Raw genomic sequence first — 25,476 nt, 5'->3', positions numbered from 1 at the left:
TTCAACTGTTGCTTTTTGGAAATTTCTGGAATTTTTTCCCAAAGATTTTCAATTTGAAGTTGGTTGACCCCACAGATATGGAATTCATGGATATAGAGGGTTGACTATACAAAAATGTAAGGCAATAATTATGCCATTTGGTAAGCCACTTCATCCCAGCTAACCTGTGTGTTCTAGACCTTGAAATTTTTGTGTTAGAATTGGAGTTGTTTTTGTTGTTCAGTCTGTAAGTCGTGTCTGACTCTTAGCCACCCCAGGGACTGTAGCACACCAGGCTCCTCTGTCCTCCAGCATCTGGAGTTTGCTCAAACTCATGTTCATTGAGTCAGTGATGCTATATAACCATCTCATCCTCTGTCCCTGACATCTCCTCCTGCCTTCAGTCTTTCCAAGAATCAGTGTCTTTTCCAATGAAATGGCTCTTCACATCAGGTGGCCAAAGTATTGGAGCTTCAGCTTCAGCATCAGTCCTTCCAATTAATATTCATGGTTGATTTCCTTTAGGATAGGCCAGTTTGGTCTCCTTGCAGTCTAAGGGATTCTCAAGAGTCTTCTCCAGCACCAGCTTGAAAATATCAATTATTCAGTGCTCAGCCTTTTTTATGGTTGAACTCTCATGTCTGTACATGACAACTGGAAAAACCATAGCTTTGATTAGATAGACCTTTGTCAGCCAAGTGATGTCTCTGCTTTTTAATATGCTGTTTAGGTTTGTAACAGATTTCCTTCCAAGGAGCAAGCGTCTTTTAATTTCATAGTTGTCACTGTCTACAATGATTTTGGAGCCCAAGAAAATAAAATCTATCACTGCTTCCACTTTTCCGCTGTCTATTTGCCATGAAGTGATGGGACCAGCTGCCATGATCTTAATTTTTTTAATGTTGAGTTTTAAGCCAGCCCATTTACTCTCCTCTTTCACTTTAATCAAAAGGCTCTTTAGTTCCATGTTGCTTTCTGCCATTAGAGTGGTATCATCTGCATATCTGAGGTTGTTGATATTACTCCCAGCAATCTTGATTCCAGTTTGTGATTTGTCCTGCCCAGCATTTCACATGACATATTCTGCATATAAGTACAACAGTACTCCTTTCCCAATTTTGGACCAGGCCATTGTTCCATATCTGGTTCTAACTGTCACTTATTGATCTGCATACAGGTTTCTCAGGAGACAAGTAAGGTGGTCTGGTACTCCCATCTCTTTTAGAATTTTCCAGTTTGCTGTGATCCACAGAGTCCAATGGTTTAGCATAATCAATGATGCAGAAGTGATGTTTTTCTGGAATTCTGTTTTGCTTTCTCCATGATTTGACAAATGTTGGCAGTTTGATCTATGGTTCCTCTGCCTCTTTGAAACCCAGCTTGTACATCTGGAAGTTCTTGGTTCATGTACTGCTGAAGCCTAGTTTGAAGGATTTGAACATAACCTTGCTAGCATGTGAAATGACTGCAAGTGTATAGTAGTTTGAACGTTCCTTGGTACTCTTGCCTTATGGAATGCCTGCTCTTAAAGCCTAGTGAAGTTGACTCTTCCTAAAACAGAGTTCCCCTGCTGAGTTTATGATTAATCTCTCTATTCAAAACTTTATTCCATTTCTTGTCCACCCTGGTTCCCTTTAAGACCAGGGAGTACCAAAGAAAAGGGGAGATTGAAACTGAGCAGGACCCTGCTGGGCTCTCCTGGATGTAAAAGCCCCTCTTGGTCCCCTGTTTCTTGTTTGCAGAAAAAGCCTTTAGTTTCCTATATCTTCCTATGTTCTAAAGAGCAGGCATAAGGAGTTACTAATTAAAGAAGTAAAGGAATGCAGAAATGAAGGAAACATATTTAAATAAGAAAAGAAATGATCATTTAAACAATAGTCAGTGACAAAACAGAGTCCTAGTTTCTTCTCAAGAGATATACACATGATTTGACACATACCTGTGAGTTGTTCTATAAAAAGTAAGATATCCCCACCCAAGTGGAGGATGGTGACTATATGCTGATCACAAGCACAGAGACTCCAGACTGATTGGAACTAGAAGGCTCATGGTTAAGATTCTTGTTAAGATCCCTATTACCTCATCACCTACTAATCAAGAAAGTCACTTAACCTGAAGCCCTCACCTCAACTACTGTCTTAAAAAACCCTTCCTGGAAAGCCATTGGGAAGTTTGGGCCTTTTGAGTTTGAGCTGCACACTCTCCTTGCTTGGTGCCTTGCAAATAAATGCTGTACTTTCCTTCAGTACAACCCAGTGTTAATAGATTGGCTTTGCTGTGCAGCAAGCAAGTGGATCCCAGTGTGCTTGGCAACACTAGGAATTTTCTGTTTTCAGTTTGCTGCTTTCTGTAGGAAGACTCAAATGGGGCCTATCACAGCTGGGAATAAAAATGACTGTGAAAGAGAAAAACAATTTTGATTTTAACAAAATGATTAATCATGGTCCAGAGATACTCTGTCAAACTGAAAGATGCTATTGTACTTAAAATACCAAAAGATGGTCTAAATCTTTGAAGACCTGTGCTCCAGGCTATGGAAGCTAAGCAACTTGAATGAACACACATTCTGTACATTATTAACCAATATTTTTTAAATAAGGAAGCTGAAGCCTACCATCCAAGTGGTCTAGGGCAGATTCAAGGTCTAAACCTCAAATCCTTGCCTTCTAACCTAGGCTCCATCCCTACCATTCCAGGCCAACCTCCTCCCTCTGTGAAAACATGGTTTGTGAAGATTTTAGTATTCTGCATGTTGAGAGAAGTATAACAAATAACTTCAGCGTATTTTCCTTATGTGCCTAGGATTTTAAAGTTGCTGTCACAAATAACTGGGCAGTGTCTTTTACAGAAAAGTGATGCTGAGGAGGGGTTTCTATAGGGTCTAACTGACATGCTCTTTTAATAGCAGAGTACACTGGGGAGAATGGATACTGTACATGTATGTCTGAGTCCCTTCACCGTTCACCTCAAACTACCACTACCTTGTTAACTGGCTATACTCCAATAGAAAATAAAAAGTTAAAAAAAAGTAATAACAACAGAGTAGGGGCACACTTTGGAGACACTGTGGTTTCAGTCTCTGACCACCACAATAAGTAAATATTGCAATAAAGCAGGTGGCATGAACTTTTTGTTTCCTAGTATATATACAAGTTACATTCATACAATACTATGGTCTACTAAGTATACAAAAGTATTGCATCTAAACAACAATGTACATACCCTAATTAAAAATACTCTGTTGCTAAAAATGCCAGCAATCATCTAAACCTTCCATGAAGCAGAATCTTTTTGCTGGCGACCTGTTTGAAATATTATGAGAATTTCCAAAATGTGACACAAAACACAAAGTGAGCGAATGCTGTTGTAAAAATGGTACTGATAGACTTGCTTGAAACAGGGCTGCCACAAACTCTCAATATGTTAAAAAAAAAGAGTTAAAAATCGCTATCTGCAAAGAGTGATAAGGTGATGTGCAATAAAACAAGGTATGCCTGTATGGGTTCATGGAAAATAATAACGGCTCCAATCTGGCTGCAATTAGCCTGATTTATTTCTAAACCTTCACTGGACTTTTCTGTTTGTGTCTGTCATGCTTGGAAGACACTGGCTGTTCACTTCCCATATGCAATTTTTCAGTTTAGGATCTGTTTATTTGGTCAGCTGGCTATTTTCCTGTTTGCCATTAAGTGCAGTCTAATTTAATCAGACTATTTCTGTAAAGAGTTAGCTACTCCAAGAAAGGATAAGCAAATGGAAAATTGGAATAATTAAAAATTCTAGTTTAAAAGAGAAAATAAAGATCTCTTGGGATAGAACCTATCCAGTATATATAGCTAGTAAATTGCAATGAAATAGGGAACCACAAAAATAATGATGGTAACACAGTGAAAGTAGTAATTGCAATTTTACTGTGTGTTTACTGTTTGTCATGCACAGTTCTTAGGACTTTTCATGTATGAATTGATTTAATACAAGAACATTAATTTCAAAATCTCTAAATTCAGAAACAACATAAAGCTACATAAAGCAGTTTGGTATATGGCATAAAGCAGTTTGGTATATGGCAATAGAGAAATACCAACACCTGTGGCCAAATGGAATTGTATTTCCTGTGTAAAATACTGAAATTAAAAAACGGTAACATGTACCAAAAGCCCAATAGAAGGCTCAATTTAGTCTGCAGTTTGTGGCTCCTGATTTAGCTGCTCTATAAAGAGCAAGGGCATGACAACAAAGGGTGTTTTCTGTCTACTGGAGGGATGCTAAGAAGACACCACCAGAAGAATCTCATTCTCTCAACCACAGAAACCCTGAATCAATAAAAACCTCTGGTCAATGGAAATATAAGGCCATTCAAGGGCTAATTATTTTTAGATGAAGTGTGTACATTTTCTCCATCAAGTGGAATGCCACCAGCAGGGAAGAATTGAACTTGCATTATGATTTCAATTCCTATGCTGAGTCATACTAGAAACAAATGTCTATAGTACAGATGGTGCTGTAATTGTTTCAGATAAGTGGGAGTCCCAGGGACTTGTCCTCCTGGCAAAGTCTTGGGATAGGAGCCCTTAAAACCTGCCAGAGTGGCCTCCCCAGGCTTTTTCTCAAGGAGGTCCTGCCCTGATGGGCCTCTCTTCGGATCAGTGTCCTCACCTGTACACACTTCTCTCTTAACTTCTTTTAATTCATAATTAGCCCCACTTGATCTCCAGCTAAAAATGCTCTCTCTTGACTTAAAGCCTGTGCATTTAAAAAGCAAGAGACAGACTGTGTCGAGCGTCCTTGAATGAACTCAGCCACGTCCCTGGAGAATGCTCTTCTCCTGATCACCTAAAATTAGTTTAGTTTTTTTTTTTTTTTAATATAAATGTGTATTTCACAAGTGGTTAGCTGTACTTGGGTTTTATCAGGATAATTGATTTTGATGTTTAGGGAGTGAGTATTTTCTAGACAGTCACGCCTTCTAAACACGATGTTTATGTCTTCTGCCTCAAAAGGCTGTGGTTTTAGGTTGACCATTTATAACTCGATCTGAGAAGAAACTAGACATTTGATCTCTTGGCCTCAAAGGGGTTTGGAGAAGTTGGTTGTCACTCCTGAATTCTCTACCAAAGGTCAAGTTGGAAACTATGATGAATTTTCTTAGAGACAGCAAACTGAAACAAGGCCAAGAAGAAAGGTAAATAAGAGGCTGGGGCCAGGCTACGATCACAGACAGTGGCCCTCAGGCCCTTGGTTACAAAGAGGAGCTGCCCACTCTTGCCAACTAGACTGCTCCATGTTTACTCAAAGTTGGCACATCTGATTTTTCAAAGAAAGCTAGCAGTCTGGATCGTCCTGTTAAATCTTCTGGTTTGTCAGTGTTAGCATCTATATTAGAAATTTAAAAAACACCTTGCAGGTCAATTTGCAACTTCTAGACTATCTGGGTAATATATTCTGTGGGTATGTCTTTGGACCTGATAGGTAACTATCCAGAAGTCTACCAAGGCCTCCCCACTCAGGAACTGGCTACCACCCTCTTTGCTGCATGAATGGAGACATAACCATATTATGCTGGTGTCCTAAATCTGTGGCAGGATGCTCATCATTGGGAAAAAGAAGATCCTTATATATGAGATAAGCTTTTGACCCTATTCTAGGCAGCTCCTCCAGAAGGAACTTGCTAAATAATTCGATGTCTATTTTGCTATTTCCTTCTTTATCAAAAGCTGGTGATATGACTACTAAACCCATGGGGTCTGGAATATGGAATCTGATTAAACTAATTGCAAGGTATTTTTACAGAAATGCTCTTTTTAAAGTCTTTAGGGCCAGATTCTTTCTCTGATGGATCTCTTTCTTTCTTTCTTTTTTTTTTTTTTTTGTTCATGAAGTCTACAGAGGTGATTTGGAACACAAAGTGTTTACTCTGCTAACTTTACAATTGGGGTCTTAAATGAAAAGCAAAAACGGAAAGTGAGAGTCACTCAGTCATGTCTGACTCTTGGCGACCCCATGGACTGTACGTAGCCAACCAGGCTCCTCTGTCGATGGAATTCTTCAGACAAGAATAAGGGAGAGGGTAGCCATCTCCTTCTCCACGGGATCTTCCTGACCCAGGGATTGAATATGGATCTCCCTTATTACAGGCAAATTCTTTACCGCCTGAGCCACCAGGGAAGCGCTTACATGAGTGGCAGTTAATTCAGAGTGGAGCTTGGTCTACATCACAGAAAATGACCAGACGTCCCCTGAATTTACAGTCACCCTCCTAAGTGTCTGCTGTGCCTGGATGACAGCTGCCTCGACAGGGACAGTGCTTACAGGCCCTCTTCACCATCTTTGCCCCTGGGATGGGGGGAGGCATTTGACCTGCTCTTGCAAATGAAATATCAGGATTGGCTTCTTCCAGGCATATAGGGGCATCTCTACTGTCTCTTTCCCTTTTCCAGCAGAGTCCTAGACAATAATGGATCTACATAATGAAAAGGATATGGTTATCTAAATTACCATGTGGAATCAATCATGCTGTCTACTATTGTTGAGAATCATTGATATATTTAATGATTAAGTCTTGCTAGAAAGTAGCATTAGATTTGGAAACTATATTGTAAACCTAAACACACTGGACTGTTGTCAGGTACAATGTCAGATGTAAAGTACCAGATACAATACCACTGGACTCTGGATTATGGAGGCTGCAGCATTATAATCTTCCTTTGGAGTAGATTGCCCCTGACTCTCGGTTGGGTCCAAGCCGCTGCTCGTTAGTCCAGTCTAGGGTGGGGGCTAAGCTGGCTGGGGCCCCACCTCATCCCCAGTTCTGAGTTTTGCATGACATATTTAGGATTAGGATGGCTCGCTGGCTGGCAAGGTCAACTGAGAACTAGAACTGGATTGGTAGAACCAAGTGGCTTTCCCTAAATAGCCACTTATTCCTGTGTAAATAAAGATGCCCATGACCCATCAGAAGGGCTTTTAATCCCCTCGACTGGGTGATTTCAAGAAATCACCCAGGTTTTTGAAAGTAGCCTCAGGGTTATACACACGAGGAGATGGTTACCTCATGGGAGGGTGGAAACAGAAAGTAAGATTTGGTAAATTAGCTCTGCTTGTTTTCCAAGCAGATAAAAAAGGAATAATGTTTTAATATTGGTTTGCAATAATACTACTTAATTGGAAAGTCACTCAGTTTTGTCCTTACAAGCATAGCTTCATGATAGCCATAGACTCTATGTTCTGTATACATTTTAATACAGTGGTAACAATGGAAGAAAATAGAGACTTTTTCACTCCCATAATTTCCTTGTAGAAGAGAAATAAAGATTGATGGAAAGTGATAATGCCTTTGGGATTCATAACATCAGCTCTTTCTTTTAGCTGTTAAAGTAGGTAAATAAAGTACTCAAGATTTATTGTTAGGATTATTCTCTAATTTTACTTGAAATGCAGAATAACCAAATATTTCCCAAGCAACTTTAAGAGGCTATCTTTACAGTATAAAATTGCCTAACAAATATGAATCATAAATAGCAGAAACATTTGTCATATCTACACATATTCCCTTAACTATAACATAAATCATGCAACACAAATTATGTATGTGAGAATGTATTCGTTAGCATAACACTGGCTGCTGTAACAAATTGCACCAAAATATGGTAGAATTCTATTTCTCTGTCATGTAACAATTCAGTGTGAGTATTTCCGGTTGGTAGACAGCATACTTCCACATGGAAACTTAGAGAATGATATCCTTTTCATTACGCAGCTCCATCGTTGTCTAGGATGTCTAACTTGCTAACAAACACACACTCTATACTGCTACCTTCCTTTCCCCACCTCCCTTCCCTACATTCCACCAGTTTCCTGGAATCACTCCTCAGAATCACTGCATGTACTTAAGTCCATGTCCCAGGGTTTGCCTCTGCAGATACCCAAACTAAGACATTAGCTTAGCTTTTGAATTATTAGCTGGCATATATTAGGTGGGCTTCCTTGGTGGCTCGGAGGTAAAGAATATGCCTGTCAACGCAGGAGATGAGAGTTAGATCCCTGGGTCAGGAAGATCCCCTGGAGAAGGAAATGGAAACTCACTCCAGTTTTCTTGCCTGGGAAATCCCATGGACAGAAGAACCTGATGGGCTACAGTCCATGGGGTTGCAAAGAGTTGGACATGACTCAGTGATTAAACAGCAACAACATATAAAAACTGCAGGGGGCTTATTATAATTTTGAGATTGATGTGTCCCAATGTCTAATGCACATTGATGTTATTTGACTTGCTTATAAATGACTTGAGCTAAAGATCTACCATAAATCATCCAATGCCTAGATTTAGCCAGAAAAACAGCCATTCCTGTCTGAAACTACCCAGATCTAACTGGTCTTGAAGTGCGTTATATTCAAGCAGATGCTTTTCCTGCTTTTTCCACTTGTGTCCCTGTTGAGATGTATGAATTTTTTCAGTTAATCATTGGATTGCTAATGAATATTTATTGAGCACCTGCTAATGTAAATGGTTGGCTTGAGGTAGTTGGTTTGAGGAATCGTGAATAGTGTTTCACAGTTGTCTCTTAAGGGTTAGAAACTTAAAATATAATTGGTGAGCCAAGCCAAAGTTACAAAATAACATGAACTATTCATACAAGATGAACTGCCCGTTCAGTATGTTTTATTGATTTGGGAACTGCGAATCACTGTGGGGAGACCTGCCTCTGAGCTAATCCATGAAATTAAAGCTTCTAGTTACCATGGGAATGAAATAATCACCAGTGTCTTAAGCGCAGAGAAGTTTCCTTCCACTAGGCCTTTAGCGATTTTCCTGTAATATTGTTAAATAAAAATGACTTACTATGAATATTTATGACGCTTTTATTATATGCTGGGTACTGGTTAAATGACTAACATGTATTATCTGCATCTATTACTCTGAAGTCTTACATTACTCTATGAGGTAAATACTACTATGTGGCTATGTCACACAGCTGGTGAATAATGAAGTCAGAATTCAAACTCTGTTATTATTACACTATAGTTTCTCTTATAATAACCGTCTCTTCTATTAAGCATGAGCAAGAAGCCAGTACTTTGGCCACCTCATGTAAAGAGTTGACTCATTGGAAAAGACTCTGATGCTGGGAGGGATTGGGGGCAGGAGGAGAAGGGGACAACAGAGGATGAGATGGCTGGATGGCATCACTGACTGAGTGAACTCTGGGAGTTGGTGATGGACAGGGAGGCCTGGTGTGCTGCGATTCATGGGGTCGCAAAGAGTCGGACACGACTGAGTGACTGAGCTGAACTGAACTGAACTTAACTGAACCAAAGAAGCCACATATGTGTATTTCCTTAATGATTCACTAAAGCAGAAAGTTGGTAGGAGCTTTTCTATAGAATGGAGGAAGAACAAAGGCAAAATTGATATATATGCTATAGCAAGAGAGTTCCAGAAAAACATCTATTTCTGCTTTATTGACTATGCCAAAGCCTTTGACTGTGTGGATCACAATAAACTGTGGAAAATTCTGAGAGAGATAGGAATACCAGACCACCTGACCTGCCTCTTGAGAAATCTGTATGCAGGTCAGGAAGCAGCAGTTAGAACTGGACATGGAACAACAGACTGGTTCCAAATAGGAAAAGGAGAACGTCAAGGCTGTATATTATCACCCTGCTTATTTAACTTATATGCAGAGTACATCATGAGAAACGCTGGACTGGAAGAAACACAAGCTGGAATCAAGATTGCTGGGAGAAATACCAATAACCTCGGATATGCAGATGACACCACCCTTATGGCAGAAAATGAAGAGGAACTAAAGAGCCTTTTGATGAAAGTGAAAGAGGAGAGTGAAAAAATTGGCCTAAAGCTCAACATTCAGAAAACAAAGATCATGGCATACAGTCCCATCACTTCATGGGAAATAGATGGGGAAACAGTGGAAACAGTGTCAAACTTTATTTTTGGGGGCTTCAAAATCACTGCAGATGGTGACTGCAGCCATGAAATTAAAAGACGCTTACTCCTTGGAAGAAAAGTTATGACCAATCTAGATAGCATATTGAAAAGCAGAGACATTACTTTGCCGACTAAGGTCTGTCTAGTCAAGGCTATGGTTTTTCCTGTGGTCATGTATGGATGTGAGAGTCGGACTGTGAAGAAGGCTGAGCACCGAAGAATTGATGCGTTTGAACTGTGGTGTTGGAGAAGACTCTTGAGAGTCCCTTGGACTGCAAGGAGATCCAACCAGTCCATTCTGAAGGAGATCAGCCCTGGGATTTCTTTGGAAGGAATGATCCTAAAGCTGAAGCTCCAGTACTTTGGCCACCTCATGCGAAGAGTTGACTCATTGGAAAAGACTCTGATGCTGGGAGGGATTGGGGACAGGAGGAAAAGGGGATGGCTGGATGGCATCACTGACTCGATGGACATGAGTCTGAGTGACCTCCGGGAGTTGGTGATGGACAGGGAGGCCTGGTGTGCTGCAATTCATGGGGTTGCAAAGAGTCGGACATGACTGAGTGACTGAACTGAACTGAACTGATCATGGTAGGTGGAATGGAGACAGGACATTACGTTCTTTTTTCTTCCCTTTCCTGTTCCCACTGTGTTATCCAGGTCTTACCACATTCAAGTAGATATTTATTCTGCTGAACAGTCCATAATCTTTGAAAATATTTTACATGGTCTAATAGACTTCAACTTGGAGTCTACATTGGAAAAAATACTTCAGTAAGAAATATCTGACCAATACCTCAGAATTAGAGATTCTGCAAATAACCAGACAGATAAAGAAAAAAAAGCAGGTTCTTGAATTAATATAGGTCTGAGGTAAAAAATTCAAGAGGTTTTCCAAAGAAAGCCAGAATGTCATCTCTAGAAGGAAAAGTTCTCCAACTCAGCTATGTGGGATAAAATCACCTTATAAAGCATTGCTACTCAAAGTACTTTTTTGCTTATACTCAAAGTACATTGCTACTCAAAGTATCTTAGCAAGCTTACCCCAGACCAAGAGAATAAGAATTTTCATTCTGAACAAGATCTCTAGGAAATTCATATGTACACAAAAGTTTGAGAAACATGGATTTAAATATATGTTATTATTTTTAAAATATGAATATGAAGGATTAAACTGAAAAATGTTTAAGTTGTGCTGTTTTGAAATATTTTCTATTTTTCAACAGATGTTATTTATAAGAAAGTTACAAACACAGGGCTTTTTTGAGATAAATTCAAGGTATTGAGCCAGTTAAGGATGAATCCTTTCTTCCTAAGTGCTGGCCTTAGAAGTGGATGAACCAACTACAAAGAGGAAGGGGTATTTTACTAGACACAGGGTGTTATGGAGTTATCGTAACCAAGAGGTTAGTGCAGACACATGGATAGACACGTTAACCAATGGAACGGGACAGGTAGCTAAGAAACTGGCCCAGGTATGCATGCAACTTTGATATATGAACACGGTGACATGACAGATCATTGGGAAAAAGAGGAACTGAGACATAAATACATCTTTTGGAAGACAATATAAATAAATATAATTCAGACTGTGGGGGTAGTTAAGGATTGCTTAAACAAGCCTCAATAGCTAACACTAAGCATTAAAACAAAAATTTTAACACTTAAAATTAAGAAATCTGTTAATCAAATGACACTGTCAACAAAGTAAGAAACAAGTTATAAATTTGGCAAAGATGTCCACAACAGACACCTGACAAAGATACAGTATTGAGAATATATAGAAATTTCTATAAAGCAATAAGATAAGAAAATATAACCAGTTTTTAAAATGAGTATAAGAAAGGCATTTTACTTAAGAAACACATCTAGCCAAAACCAGAGTTACAGCAAAGAAACAGAAATTAGAATACGCTCATTCTCTTTACTCATTAGAGTTAGGCAAACACCTCCATGAGATGTCACTGTATTCCCATGTTAATGGGAACTCTTAAGAAATCTGACTTGAATATTAACTGTTGGCAAGTGTCTGGATCAAGGTTCCTTATATACTGCTTAGGGAAGTGTAAAATGATAGAGTTAGTTTGGAAGACATTTGGCTTTTTCTTGTAAAACTGAAGATTTGTATTCCTTATGACATAGCAATTTCAGTGTTTGGTATACAATCAAGAAAAACTCTTGGGACTTCCCTGGTGACCCCGGGATTAAGAGTCTGCCTTGCAGTGCAGGGGATGAGGGTTCAATCCCTGTTCCAGGAACTATAATCCCACATGCTGTGGAGCAACATAGCCCAAGCCCACATGTGGCAGCTAGAGTCTGAGATTTGCAATGATGGATCCCACATACTGCAACTACGATCTGACATGCTCAAATAAATATATATATAAAGAAAAACTTATATTAGGGTACATGTGCAGGAATGTTCATAGCAGACCTGTGTATCACAGTAATAAATGAAAAATCCCTAAAGTGCCCCTCAGTAGGAGAGTGGATAAACTGTAATATATTCATGGAGTAAAATGTTGGACTGCAAAACAAACTAGAGCCACATTCAACAGTATAAACAGACATATGCAGATCTAATTAATTTTATTAAAAATTCTTATTATGTATAGTTGTGGTTCAGTTGCTCAGTCGTGTCCAACTCTTTGTGACCCACGGACTTCAAACTCATGTCCATTGAGCCAGTGATGTCATAGTGTGCACAGAGAAAAGTACATATATCCTAAGTGTAATAGATGGACACTTTAAAAGGCCACACTTCTTCATTCTTCACCTGTGCCTTTTATTTCTTGTCAATAGAAGGTGACAGAAGTGACACTGTACTAGTTCTATTTTTCAAAAGGCCCCCCGTGCTTCCATTCTTGCTCTTTGAACACCGTCACCAGCATATGAGAAAGCTTGGGCTTGCCTGTTGTCAGATGAGAGGCTAGGTGGAGAGACCCTGAGCTCCCGGAAGTCAACCTAGACCAGCCTAGAGCCAGTCGACTCCCAGTCCTGAAAGAGTGTCCAGCCAAGCTCAGTAGAGTTCAGCTGACACACGAGTGACATCAGAAAGACCAGAAGAGTCCCAACTCCAAAACTTTTTTGCTAAATGCTTATTGCTTAGGCACTGAGTTTTTGACTGGTATTTGTTATACAACCACAGATAATACAATAAGTCAATGGATTTGCGCTTTTTCTTTCATAAAGTAAGCACACTCATTTAACCAGTGCCCGGATCAGGAGAACAAGAACAGCATTTGAGAAGTTTCCCTTTTACCGCCTTTCAATTGCTAGTCACCCTGTCCCCCACCAAAAGTAACTATCCTTTTAACTTCATCTAAATGTAATAATATTGTGCATGCTTTTGTATCTGGCTCCTTTCACATAATATAGCACTTGTAAAAAGCATTCGTTATGTTGTGTGCCACTGTAGCCTATCCAGTCTGGTGGCTGTGCAGTAGACAAAGGCGTGACTATATTACACTCTATTTATCCATATAACACTTGATGGACATCAGGCTGCTTTCAACTTGGGACAAACAGTACAACTACAAACATTCTTGTATTTGTCTTCTTGGGACTATATGTGCACATTTCTGCATATATTATATTGTATTATATTATAAACAGGCCAATGGGGCTTCCCTGGTCGCTCAGTGGTAAAGAACCTGCTTGGCAATGCAGGAGATGTGGTTTGATCCCTGGGTGGAGAAGACCCTCTGGAGAAGGCAACGGCAGCCCACCCCAGTATTCTTGCCTTGGAAATCCCAGGACAGAGGAGCTTCTTGGGCTACATCTCTACGTGGTCTCAAAAGAGTTGGACATGACATGGCAACTAAAAGCAAAAACAACAAATAGCCCAGTATGGTCTTGTATGAGCCACCGAGAAGGGTGTGTCGTGAACTAAGGATTATTATCAGGTGTACACAATTCTGTACACCTGATGTAGTATCAGTTTAAAAATGTGTAGAGGTACCTAAATGAAGGATACAGTTTGATCAGAAGGGCTCCCCAAAAGCCACCAATCTATGTGGCAATTTTATACTTGAAAAGATTGAAGACCATGAAGTTTAAATGACTTGGCCAAAGTCATTCAGATATTTTTCATGACATGAATCCATTGTGAAACAACACTGTAAAGACAGTTTGGTTTTCTTCCTCTATGGTTTATGCATGGCATGAGTTCTGTTTCCTTGCAAATGCCAAGTTCTGATGTTGAAAGTGTTGCCAACATAATCTAGCATCGGAGGTCTCAATTGTTTCTTAAAATAAAATATTCCTGCTTTCTTCCATTTGAAGTGTATTCTTTCTTCAGATAAATTTTCTGAACTTTCTTATCAAACTTGCTGGAATGCAGAATGAGGAAATTATAACAGTGGGCTTTTTGTTCTGTTTTGCCAGTAATGTCATTAACTGCATCACATTTCTTACGTTTCTTAGAAGTTGGAGGCAATCCTGCCTGGGGAAGCACTGATGATTTGGGGTAAGTTCTGTTGCAGCTGGACAAACTTGGCCTTTATAGACTTCCCTCTTCAAGTTTAAATCAAGAGGAAGATTTGACCACAGAGTTTCAACGGAAAACTGGCATCGTTTTTCCATTACTTATTGCTTACCTAAGAGCACAATTCAAAGTATACTCTGGCCTTCATTTCTCTTATCAGACAATCCCCTAGAATTTGTGGGGGTGGATTTCAGGGAGGACCAGGCCTCTCTTGCCCCCTTTTATGAAATGTCTGAATCTTTCTCTCTTCTAATCACAAGCTCAAGAATGTCAATAGAGAAAGATTTCCAGATCAATTTTACACTTCTGTCACATTCCCTTCTTAATCTGATGTTTTTGCTACTTCCAAAGCAGAGAGAAATTCTAAATTTCATCATGCACACAGCATTTAAAATCCCCCCTCCCTGTTAGGTTATTTAAACTTTTCCTACATATCAATTAGTTTGAAATAATAAGTCTTTAGGCTATCCACTAATTGCTGCACTGTAGACACGATCTGTATTTAAAATTATGCCAGGAAAATTAAGCTGCAGCACAAAGGAGTCTTGGCTAACAGAGAAGGCGTCTTAGCCCTTCGGAGGAGCAGAGAGAGCTAACGGGGACAGGGAATACACAGGGGGCTCCTTTCCCAGTTTGTCATTCGCCAGGGTGAAATGTGAAAGCAGACTGCTCCAGCTGTAGGCTCCTCTTCCTTGCTTTACCGTTCGCATTTTGAATTCTTACTGTATTTGGTCATGCGAAGGCAGAAGAAAACGGTTGTCAGCCAAATGTCCTTTTCTAGTAGAAATTTATTATAAATAGTCTCAAGGCAACTCGCCTTCATAATGAATTTCCCAACCTCTCCTCCCACTGCAAAAACAACACATCTTGGGCTGTGATCTTGATTAACTTTGCAGGAGGTAAAGAGGATGGAGAGAGGAGAGGTGTGACAGCCGGCAGCCTTACCCATCAGTGCCTCGATTTTAGTAAACACGGTGGCTTTATTGGAAGAAATATCACTTACAAAGAAGAGGAGGTGGCAGGATTTCCTACAGCTGGCTGAAACCCCTGGCACTTTGGAAGTTTCATAAACTTCCCTCTAACCCTCATCAGGGCTCTAAGTTGAGCTGAAAACTGCCCGCTGAGATCTGTCCAACTCAGTCCCACCCTACTGAGCTGTAGTTTCAACAACTGAGAATCGTGGCATTGATTTTTAAAAAGGAGGATGGAAGGAAAGACAGAAAGTTAGAAGGTGACTCACAGGTGAATTTTTTCATACCCACCCCTGCCTCCAAATAAGTTTCAGTTTATGGGTGTATATTTTGCCTTCAAGTGCTCTCGCCTGGAGAATCCCAGGGACGGGGGAGCCTGGTGGGCTGCCGTCTATGGGGTCGTACAGAGTTGGACACGACTGAAGCGACTTAGCAGCAGCAGCAGCTCTCTCCTTTCCTCTCTGACTTCATGTTTTCGCCTTGTTTTGCGATAAATCATTTTGACTTCAGGTCTGGCAAAGGGAAGTGCTGCGGAGTCGTTCTCGCCCTCTAGTGGTGAAAGGCTACCTTAACGTGCAGGTCTCCCGGTTATCCTCAAAGGAGAGCGATCCTATGAGATTTTTGTAAGCAGAAACGGCATACAGCGAAGGAAGAAGCAGTTACTTTAGGACACATCTTGCTAACTGAGGCACAAAATAAACTGAGATAGAGTACAAACATTCACAGACACAGTTCACACTTCTGGCGTTTAGATGCTGAGTGTAGTTCCGTGAAGTGGCTTGGTGGTACCTCTCTCCTGAGTTGAGTTCTGCTGCAAAACAGAGGCTGCTGGACACTATTCTCCCCTTTTTTCAAAGTGAAAATCCTCCTTGGATTTCTTTAGGTTAGCCAAACAGGTCCTAATGTAGGTCTTTCATAACAGTGTAGTTGCATAAAGTGAACTTTGGAAAAGAGGGGGATCCTGTACTAGAAACAGTTTATGACAAGTAAAATGGCTGTCTGGGGAGGCCTTACAAATAGCTGTGAAAAGGAGAGAGGCAAAAAGCAAAGGAGAAAAGGAAAGATATAAGCATCTGAATGCAGAGTTCCAAAGAATAGCAAGAAGAGATAAGAAAGCCTTCTTCAGCGATCAATGCAAAGAAATAGAGGAAAACAACAGAATGGGAAAGACTAGATATCTCTTCAAGAAAATTAGAGATACCAAGGGAACATTTCATGCAAAGATGGGCTCGATAAAGGACAGAAATGGTATGGACCTAACAGAAGCAGAAGATATTAAGAAGAGGTGGCAAGAATACACAGAAGAACTGTACAAAAAAGATCTACACGACCCAGATAATCATGATGATGTGATCACTCATCTAGAGCCAGACATCCTGGAATGTGAAGCCAAGTGGGCCTTAGAAAGCATCACTATGAACAAAGCTAGTGGAGGTGATGGAATTTCGGTTGAGCTCTTTCAAATCCTGAAAGATGATGCTGTGGAAGTGTTGCACTCAATATGCCAGCAAATTTGGAAAACTCTGCAGTAGCCACAGGACTGGAAAAGGTCAGTTTTCATTCCAATCCCAAAGAAAGGCAACGCCAAAGAATGCTCAAACTACCACACAATTGCACTCATCTCACATGCTAGTAAAGTAATGTTCAAAATTCTCCAAGCCAGGCTTCAGCAATACATGAACTGTGAACTTCCAGATGTTCAAGCTGGTTTTAGAAAAGGCAGAGGAACCAGAGATCAAATTGCCAACATCCGCTGGATCATGGAAAAAGCAAGAGAGTTCCAGAAAAACATCTATTTCTGCTTTATTGACTATGCCAAAGCCTTTGACTGTGTGGATCACAATAAACTGGAAAATTCTGAAAGAGATGGGAATACCAGACCACCTAACTTGCCTCTTGAGAAATCTGTATGCAGGTTAGGAAGCAACAGTTAGAAGTGGACATGGAACAACAGACTGGTTCCAAATAGGAAAAGGTGTACGTCAAGGCTGTATATTGTCACCGTGCTTATTTAACTTATATGCAGAGTACATCATGAGAAATGCTGGACTGGAAGAAACACAAGCTGGAATCAAGATTGCCGGGAGAAATACCAATAACCTCAGATATGCAGATGACATCACCCTTATGGCAGAAAGTGAAGAGGAGCTAAAAGCCTCTTGATGAAAGTGAAAGAGGAGAGTGAAAAAGTTGGCTTAAAGCTCAACATTCAGAAAACAAAGATCATGGCATGCGGTCTCATCACTTCATGGGAAATAGATGGGGAAACAGTGGAAACAGTGTCAGACTTTATTTTGGGGGCTCCAAAATCACTGCAGATGGTGACTGCAGCCATGAAATTAAAAGACGCTTACTCCTTGGAAGAAAAGTTATGAACAACCTAGATAGCATATTGAAAAGCAGGGACATTACTTTGCCGACTAAGGTCCGTCTAGTCAAGGCTATGGTTTTTCCTGTGGTCATGTATGGATGTGAGAGTTGGACTGTGAAGAAAGCTGAGCACTGAAGAATTGATGCTTTTGAACTGTGGGGTTGGAGAAGACTCTTGAGAGTCCCTTGGACTGCAAGGAGATCCAACCAGTCCATTCTGAAGGAGATCAACCCTGGGATTTCTTTGGAGGGAATGATGCTAAAGCTGAAACTCCAGTACTTTGGCCACCTCATGCGAAGAGTTGACTCATTGGAAAAGACTCTGATGCTGGGAGGGATTGGGGGCAGTAGGAGAAGGGGACGACCGAGGATGGGATGGCTGGATGGCATCACGGACTCGATCGACATGAGTCTGAGTGACCTCCGGGAGATGGTGATGGACAGGGATACCTGGCGTGCTGTGATTCATGGGGTCGCAAAGAGTCGGACATGACTGAGTGACTGAACTGAACTGAACTGAATGTTAGTATTTTCTTTGTAGAAGAATGCTTTGGCTGGACCCCACCCAATCATACTCTGTCTCAGCACAGCAGATTGCTGAAGGGGCAGAAAACATCCCATTCTGGCTGTCATTGTTCAGCAGATTCACACAGAAGTAAGAGAATTTTTCCAGGGAAATTTCACACCCTTGCTTGTATTGAATTTATAACTTAGAGGCAGTTATCCTTAAGTCTTTACACTTTTCTCTGCTGTAAAGTATTCAGAGCAGCACTACTCATAATAGTCCATCAAGAGTGAAATGGGTAAATAAATTGTGATGTATTCAAATACACCCAACTGTGGCTACATACAACCAAGAAATGATGCCAGATGCAGAAGACTACAAACTTCACGGACCTCCCCAGTGGCTCCGATGGTAAGGAATATGACTGCAGTGCAGGAGACCCAGGTTCTATCTCTGGGTCAGGAAGATTCTCTGGAGAAAAGAATGGCTACCTACTCCAGTATTCTTGCCTAGAGAATTCCATGCACAGAGGAGCCTCATGGGCTACAGTCCATGGGGTCATGAAAGAGTCAAACACAACTGAGCCACTATCGCTTTTACAGACTGCATGAGTCTACTAATGTAGGGTTTCAAAACTTCAAAAAAAAAAAATCACTAAGTTGACTGAAGTTGGAATGGTTACTTCACTATGGAGGTAGTATTGATTGGAGCTGAGAATAAAGGAGACTTCTAGGACACTGATAATATTCTGATATATATTATAATATTAGAATTTTATTATATATTATATATAATATACCAATATTATATTATTAATATAATTATTATATTAATATATTATATTGTATATATTATTAATACATTATACACCATGTATGATATTATATATATTATGATATCATTATAATATCTTATATTGATATAAGTGGCAATTTCATTACTTTTTAAAAAATTTGTCAAGCTGTTCACTTATGGCCTGGACATTTAATGTTTCTTCCCATGTTTATTCCCTATGGAAACAGGTGAACATGGAAATAATCTATTTTACTTTTAATATGTCCATCATTTATTTGAAATGCTTTTTCCTAGATGAGCTACTTTTCAGAAGTTTCAAAGTGTCTACATATTTTTGTGCCATCTTGAAATGCGTCTGGTTGGTGGGGGTGATTATGAGGGCTCCTTCCCACTCCCCTGCTGAGGGTAGCTCATCTCTCCTCCCTGGTCCTTATCTCCCCACTGGCCTATGGACTGTTGCACTGTAAACGACTCTGTGACTTCTGGTCACCGCCCAGGGGCCATGCTAAAACCAGAGCTCACTTCCCGGACACTGGGGTGGTCCAGGGGCTGCTTGGATGTAGTGCTTGCATATTAAGCATCCTCTGTCTGGGATATCTAGCACTGGAGAGGTAGAAATGACAGGCAAAGAGTATAAGAAAACAACAAACATTACCCAGAGAGGAAAGAGTGGAGGAAATCAGAAAGCAAACAATGCTTCTGCAGGTTTGTGAGGACTTCTGGCCCTTTCCCTTCTTAGGCTCTTAAAGTGACCCTTTTCACACTTCCCAGAACAAGGAATGCCTCTTAACTTGGGGTTCGTTATTTGTCTAGGACCAACCCCTTGATGATGTGCTTTCTGAGAGCAAGGGAAAGGTGAGGACCCACAGGCCCACCATGAGGACGCTGAGATTCAGCCAGCTGCGCCTGCGTGGGTGAGGGTCCCCACTTCTCGGCCTGATGAGTCTCCAGAGGAAGGGGAAAAGGGTGATAGAACAAGCGGACAGGAGAGCTGGCGTCACTTCCAGGGAACAGCCCAGGACGGCCGGCAACAGACTCTTCCCAGTTAGAGGGGGTGAGGGTTTCTGGGTTCTGGCCTGAGGATGGCTCTGTTGTCGATGAAGTACAGCCTGTGATGGGGCAGTTTGCTCAAGCTCTTCAATTAGCAGTTAGAAAAATAATCAGACTTTCTTTTGGGAGACCTAACGAGAAGATGCCAATGTTAGTAGTTACTAGGTAGAAATGACACTTGGTAATCGCAGGTGTGGCTGAAGTGGCAGAATAATTGAGAGGCAGGGAAGAAGCACAAAATCAAGAAAAAGTGCAAAGAGCTGATGGCTCTGCTAGCACAGCTGTGGTGATCTTGGCAGACATTACTAATCAACCGTGGCCGTCTTTCTGGGTGAGTCTGCAGAGCCACGGAATCCTCATCAACATAAAGTGCCAGACATCTACCACGATACGTTGGAGGTGGTAAGGAAGAAGGAACATGTCGTCAGGATAAGACACTTGGGGACTAAAGGTTGGATGGGCACTTCGGGTTATTTGCCACCCAGTATAGCAGTGGCCAAGCAATGACTATCTCTCAAGCTAGTGTGACCTGTTGAAACAAGGCTCATACATAAGGAAATACTCATATCATAAATGACAAGGGATCTTGAACAACAGGAAACTTGCAGTTATTAACTATGAATTTCTATAGAAGGAGGAGATGTAAAGTTTGGAGTATAAAGCAGTGGTGATGGTGGTGGCGGTATGTGTCTGTAAGGCAACAATGAAAGATGGTGATTTGGGCTACAGGGAGCTCCTATGCTCATCTAAAGTGGGAACCCACTGCTCTGGTCCAGCCAGTCACTGCCAGCTGGTGACACTGACTCAATGCAGCTGTGACCTCCAATATTTCAAAAGAAGTCAGAAAACATTTTAAAATAAGAAATCCCTTGATTTTTAGAAGTTAGAAACCCGTTCAAAGAGAAAATTATAGTAAAGAAAAAGTACTCTGACAACGGTGAGTCAGCTAAATTGTTTCTGCTGTTTATTTCAGCCTGGTTGTCTGTCTGCAATATCTGGCTCATGGATTTTGCTTGGAATAGGATTTTCAGAGACAAACTTTGACAGCAGGTTGGGTAATTTCTTCAGATACTTAGGATGAGACTCACCAATCAACTGCCCTGGGGAGTTTAGCCTTTTATCTCTTCCTAACCAAGGAAAGGGAGCCTAGCCTTGTTTCTAAGGAACATTTGTCTCATCCATGATTCATGAGGGCTGTTGGTACAACTATAGCCTCTTAAATGCCAAGCACATTTCTTGGCTCTATAAGCTCAGGGAGAAAATGTCTTGTGGGTATTTTTGAGCAACTTGGTCCACCCTGAAGCTACAGGGTCTGCTCTTGCTGTGACAAACATTAACATTCACAGTGTCACCTCCTTTGGTCTCAAGGAACAGAAACTCTGCTGGGAGTCACATAGCTCCCAGTTGAAAACGGTAGCAGATTTACTGCACATGTGAGTTCTAGGAGGTCATGGAGGGGAATGGTTTGGAGAAGGACTTCCAGGTTCCAGGTGTCTTGATTCACATCTCACCTCTGCCAGTGAGGAGCTGTAGGAGCCTGGGCAGTGGCCAGTCTCTGAGCCTCAGTCTCAGTTTCCATGCATAACATGAAGATGCTGAATCAGCCCCACAGACAGAGTGGAAGGTCACAGGAGACGTCGCAGTGCTTAAGCCCCTAGAAAGAACTCAGCCCTCTTTATTCAAAATCCTGAAGCCAAGGTGGGCTTTACTTTCCAGGGGAACATCCAGCTGAAGGCAGTGCCCACTTGGCTGTTTGGCTTCTCCTGTATTTCTAAGTCACATGTGATAACAACATTCTAGCAGAAAGAGCTCCCATAAGCTGAGGGTGCAGCCAGCCTAAATTTCTAATTTTCTCAAAGCCTGTGGCCACTCTCATCAAATAAATAGTTTGGAAACTCTAGCTCTTTGGTTACCAAGCCCCCCAAACATGATGCATCTGCAAAAAGCATGATGAATTCCTGGTTTGACATTCCACGTGTGGCCTCCTCAGTGTTGGGACACTCAGGTGGTGTGTTGGAAGAAATATAGTGGGTCTTTGGTTCTTACACAGCGCTCTTAAAACCCTTGGAATTTCCCGAGTTATTGGAGTGTCTTTATATCTGAGTTAATACTGATGAGGTAACTTAGTGCCCCTGGGTAATCTCTGAATGAGACTAATCAAAAGAAGGACCAAGTGATGACAGGGTTGGAAACTTCAGGCCCTAGTACCAATCACCAGGGAAGGAAGGAGTTAGCTTGAGAATGGTTTACAAAAACTTTCAAACAACAGTGTTCAGAAAGTTTCTGCATTGGCGAAACCTTGCTGGGAGGAGGGTATACCCTAGCTCCTGGGGACAGAAGGTCCTGTAGTCTAGATGCTTCCAGACCTTGCCCTGTGTGCCTCTTTATCCATTGTTCATCTGTACCCTTTTAAACAAACTGGTTAACGAAAGTGACGTGCCTTTCTGAATTCTATAAGCCATTCTAGCAAACTGTCAACCCTGAAGAGGAAACTGCCAATTTATAGCTCATTGGTCAGAAGTATGGGGAGCTCAAGACTGGGGATGAGCATCTCAACTTGGAGCAGACTTGTGGACAGAACCTTAAGCTGTGGAGTCTGTGCTAACTTGGAGAAGTTAGGGTCAGAACTGAATGGGAGGACCCCAGCTGCTCTCAGAAAACTGGCTGGTGTCATGAAACACATCACTGGAAAACCAGGCTTTCCTTCCCAAGTGGCCCTGGGTGCCCTTTCCAGGCCCACACAGTCTTCTTTCCTTAGTCAGTCCTCCTGAGGGCAGACCTTGCTGCCATTTTGCATATACCTAAGTCTGGGCTATCACCGAGGGAGGATGCTTGATGGGAGTAAGGATGGATCTTGGACACATGTGCTGGGATGCCCCCTCTTGTGGACAGAAGATCCTCTGGGATACAAGAAAATGAGTTGACTGGGTAGTGAGGTATTGGAAGGGAAGGGAGAAGGCCATGGGTTGACAGTCTCCTTTTGTCTTGGGTCCTGCCAATATTATGAAATGGGTGGTCTTGACCTTCTGAATCACAATCTAAGGATGGTGGCTGAGAACCTTGCTGGAGTGGTTGCTAAATTGATTTAAACAGAAGTACTTAACGTTGGCTGCACATTAGAATTGCCTGGAAGCTTTCAAAATGACCAGGCCTTATCCCACACCAATGACATGAGGCTCTTAGCGGGTGGGGCCCAGGCATCAGCCCTTCTCAAAGCTCGCCTGTGATTGCAGTATTTAGCCAAGGGTGAGAGCCCTTGAGGTTAGTAAGATTAGATGGATCATGGGCCGAGGCTCAGTGTGACAGAGCTGGGGATTATTTTAGAGGGTAAATCATAGCATCCCTAAAGTGGCAGCCTCCACCTGGCTCCAGCTGACTGAGGCCAGGCAGGAAGAAGGCTTGCTCTGGCCAGCTCGTCCCAATTTTCAAGGGAAGCTCCAGGTGCTTACATGCTATTTCACACCTTGGATATGTTAGTAGCTAATTCTACACAGCAGTAGTGAAACAGCTACTGTCATGATTTGATGTTTGGGCGTCTGAGTTAGAGTCTTCCTGCTCGCAGTGTGGTCCAAAAAGTAGCATCAGTTTCATCTGAGAGCTTGTTATAAAGTCAGACTATAAAAGTAGACTTGTTAGAAAGTCTACACAGACCTTGGAGAAGGCAATGGCAACCCACTCCAGCACTCTTGCCTAGAGAATCCCATGGACAGAGGAGCCTGGTGGGCTGCTGTCTATGGGGTTGCACAGAGTCGGACACGACTGAAGCAACTTAGCGTGCATGCATGCCTTGGAGAAGGCAATGGCAACCCACTCCAGCACTCTTGCCTGGAAAATCCCATGGACAGAGGAGCCTGGTAGGCTGCAGTCCCTGGGGTCGCTAAGAGATGGACACGACTGAGTGACTTCACTTTCACTTTTCACTTTCATGCACTGGAGAAGGAAATGGCAACCCACTCCAGTGTTCTTGCCTGGAGAATCCCAGGGATGGAGGAGCCTGGTGGGCTGCCGTCTATGGGGTCGCACAGAGTCGGACACGACTGAAGCGACTTAGCAGCAGCAGCAGCTACACAGACCTACTAAATTAGAGCCTGCATTTTAATAGGATTGCCCAGGAGATTTGCATGCACATTAAAGTTTGAGAAACACTGATGAGCAGCTTAAACAGTATGGTGACAGCAAAGACCAAAGTGTAGGAGTGCTTCCTTTATGTGCCACCAGTTTGCCTGAGTTTCCTGGTTGTAGAATCGTATACCTCCTGCTGCGTTACTACAACAACCAGCGCCTGCCCTGGGAGGAGACTGGGCATCAGACAGCACCTACAGCTCTGCTGTCTCCGTTGTTAACACCAGTGTTCGTGGTCTGGCGCTCATGTTGCTCTCCTACTTTTCTGAAAGGTGAAATGTAAGAGAAGCTCTTTTTCATCTTTAAAACATTCACATTTCGTTGTTCCTCCTTCCCTGCACGCTCCACTGAGGCCCCTAGAAGGCTTTGTTTTAAACGTCCCGCTCCCTGCGCACAGCATGTTCACAGTTCATGGTCACTCTATTTCCCAAGCATTCTTCCAGCTCTCAGCACCTTTGCTATCTGGATCATGCTCTTATCTTATGATTCAACTTAATTGATGAAAAACAGGCTTTCAGAAGCCTGGCATAATGGAAAGAAAATTGACTTGGATGAAAGTTTAGCCAACTACAATTTCAAAGTAAACTTCTTGGTATCTGGGCAACAAATGCAATTAAGTTCATTAGAGAGATATCAGTCTTGGAGTGGTGTGTTTATCAGTTTCACTAAGCATGTTAGAATAATGAACCGACCCTTTAGCCTTGTGGACTTTCTTGACTATTGCTTATTTTCTATTTTGCTGATTCCTAGTTTCATTTTTTGTATTTCCTTTGTTTTACTTTCTCTGGGTTTAAGAGAAACCTTTTTACTTTCTTGAGATGGACGCTTAGAGAATTAAGTTTCTTCTTCTTTTTAATACATATATATGTATGTATATGCATGTATATATATACACACACAATATTACTCAGCCATGAGGAAGCTGGCCCTGGTCATTTTATTCAGGCTTTGAGGATGTTGTAAAGCATGGTATTTGCAGTGGTCAAATTTCATTCTATTTTACACTGATGTCATCATTTCCTTGTTTTGTCCTTATTTTATTACAGTTGGCAACAGTGGCCACACAAGCCAAAAACTACTGACAAAGGGTATTCCTTCCAGCTATGAGAAAGGTAGGACAATGCTAATGTCTTATTTACATTTACCCCCTTGTTACTCTAAAACAGAGACCACATCAAATAACTAGCTTTTGGCACCAAGCAAAAGAATCCAGTCAAAGCTGCTCCAAACAAGTTCAACATCCCTATAACAT

At 41.5% G+C, this 25,476-nt stretch overlaps 1 protein-coding gene across 1 annotated transcript in view; it reads right to left on the bottom strand.

Moving 5' to 3' along the window:
* Positions 1 to 25,476, bottom strand: part of PLCB1 (phospholipase C beta 1) — an 857,274-nt gene that overhangs the window by 26,063 nt on the left and 805,735 nt on the right. The window lies entirely within an intron of this gene.

The sequence above is a fragment of the Ovis aries genome, chromosome 13 (genome assembly GCF_016772045.2).
Source record: "Ovis aries strain OAR_USU_Benz2616 breed Rambouillet chromosome 13, ARS-UI_Ramb_v3.0, whole genome shotgun sequence".
NCBI lineage: Eukaryota > Metazoa > Chordata > Mammalia > Artiodactyla > Bovidae > Ovis > Ovis aries.
Note: the sequence above shows the minus strand (reverse complement) of the source record. Positions and strands in the feature narration are given on the sequence as shown.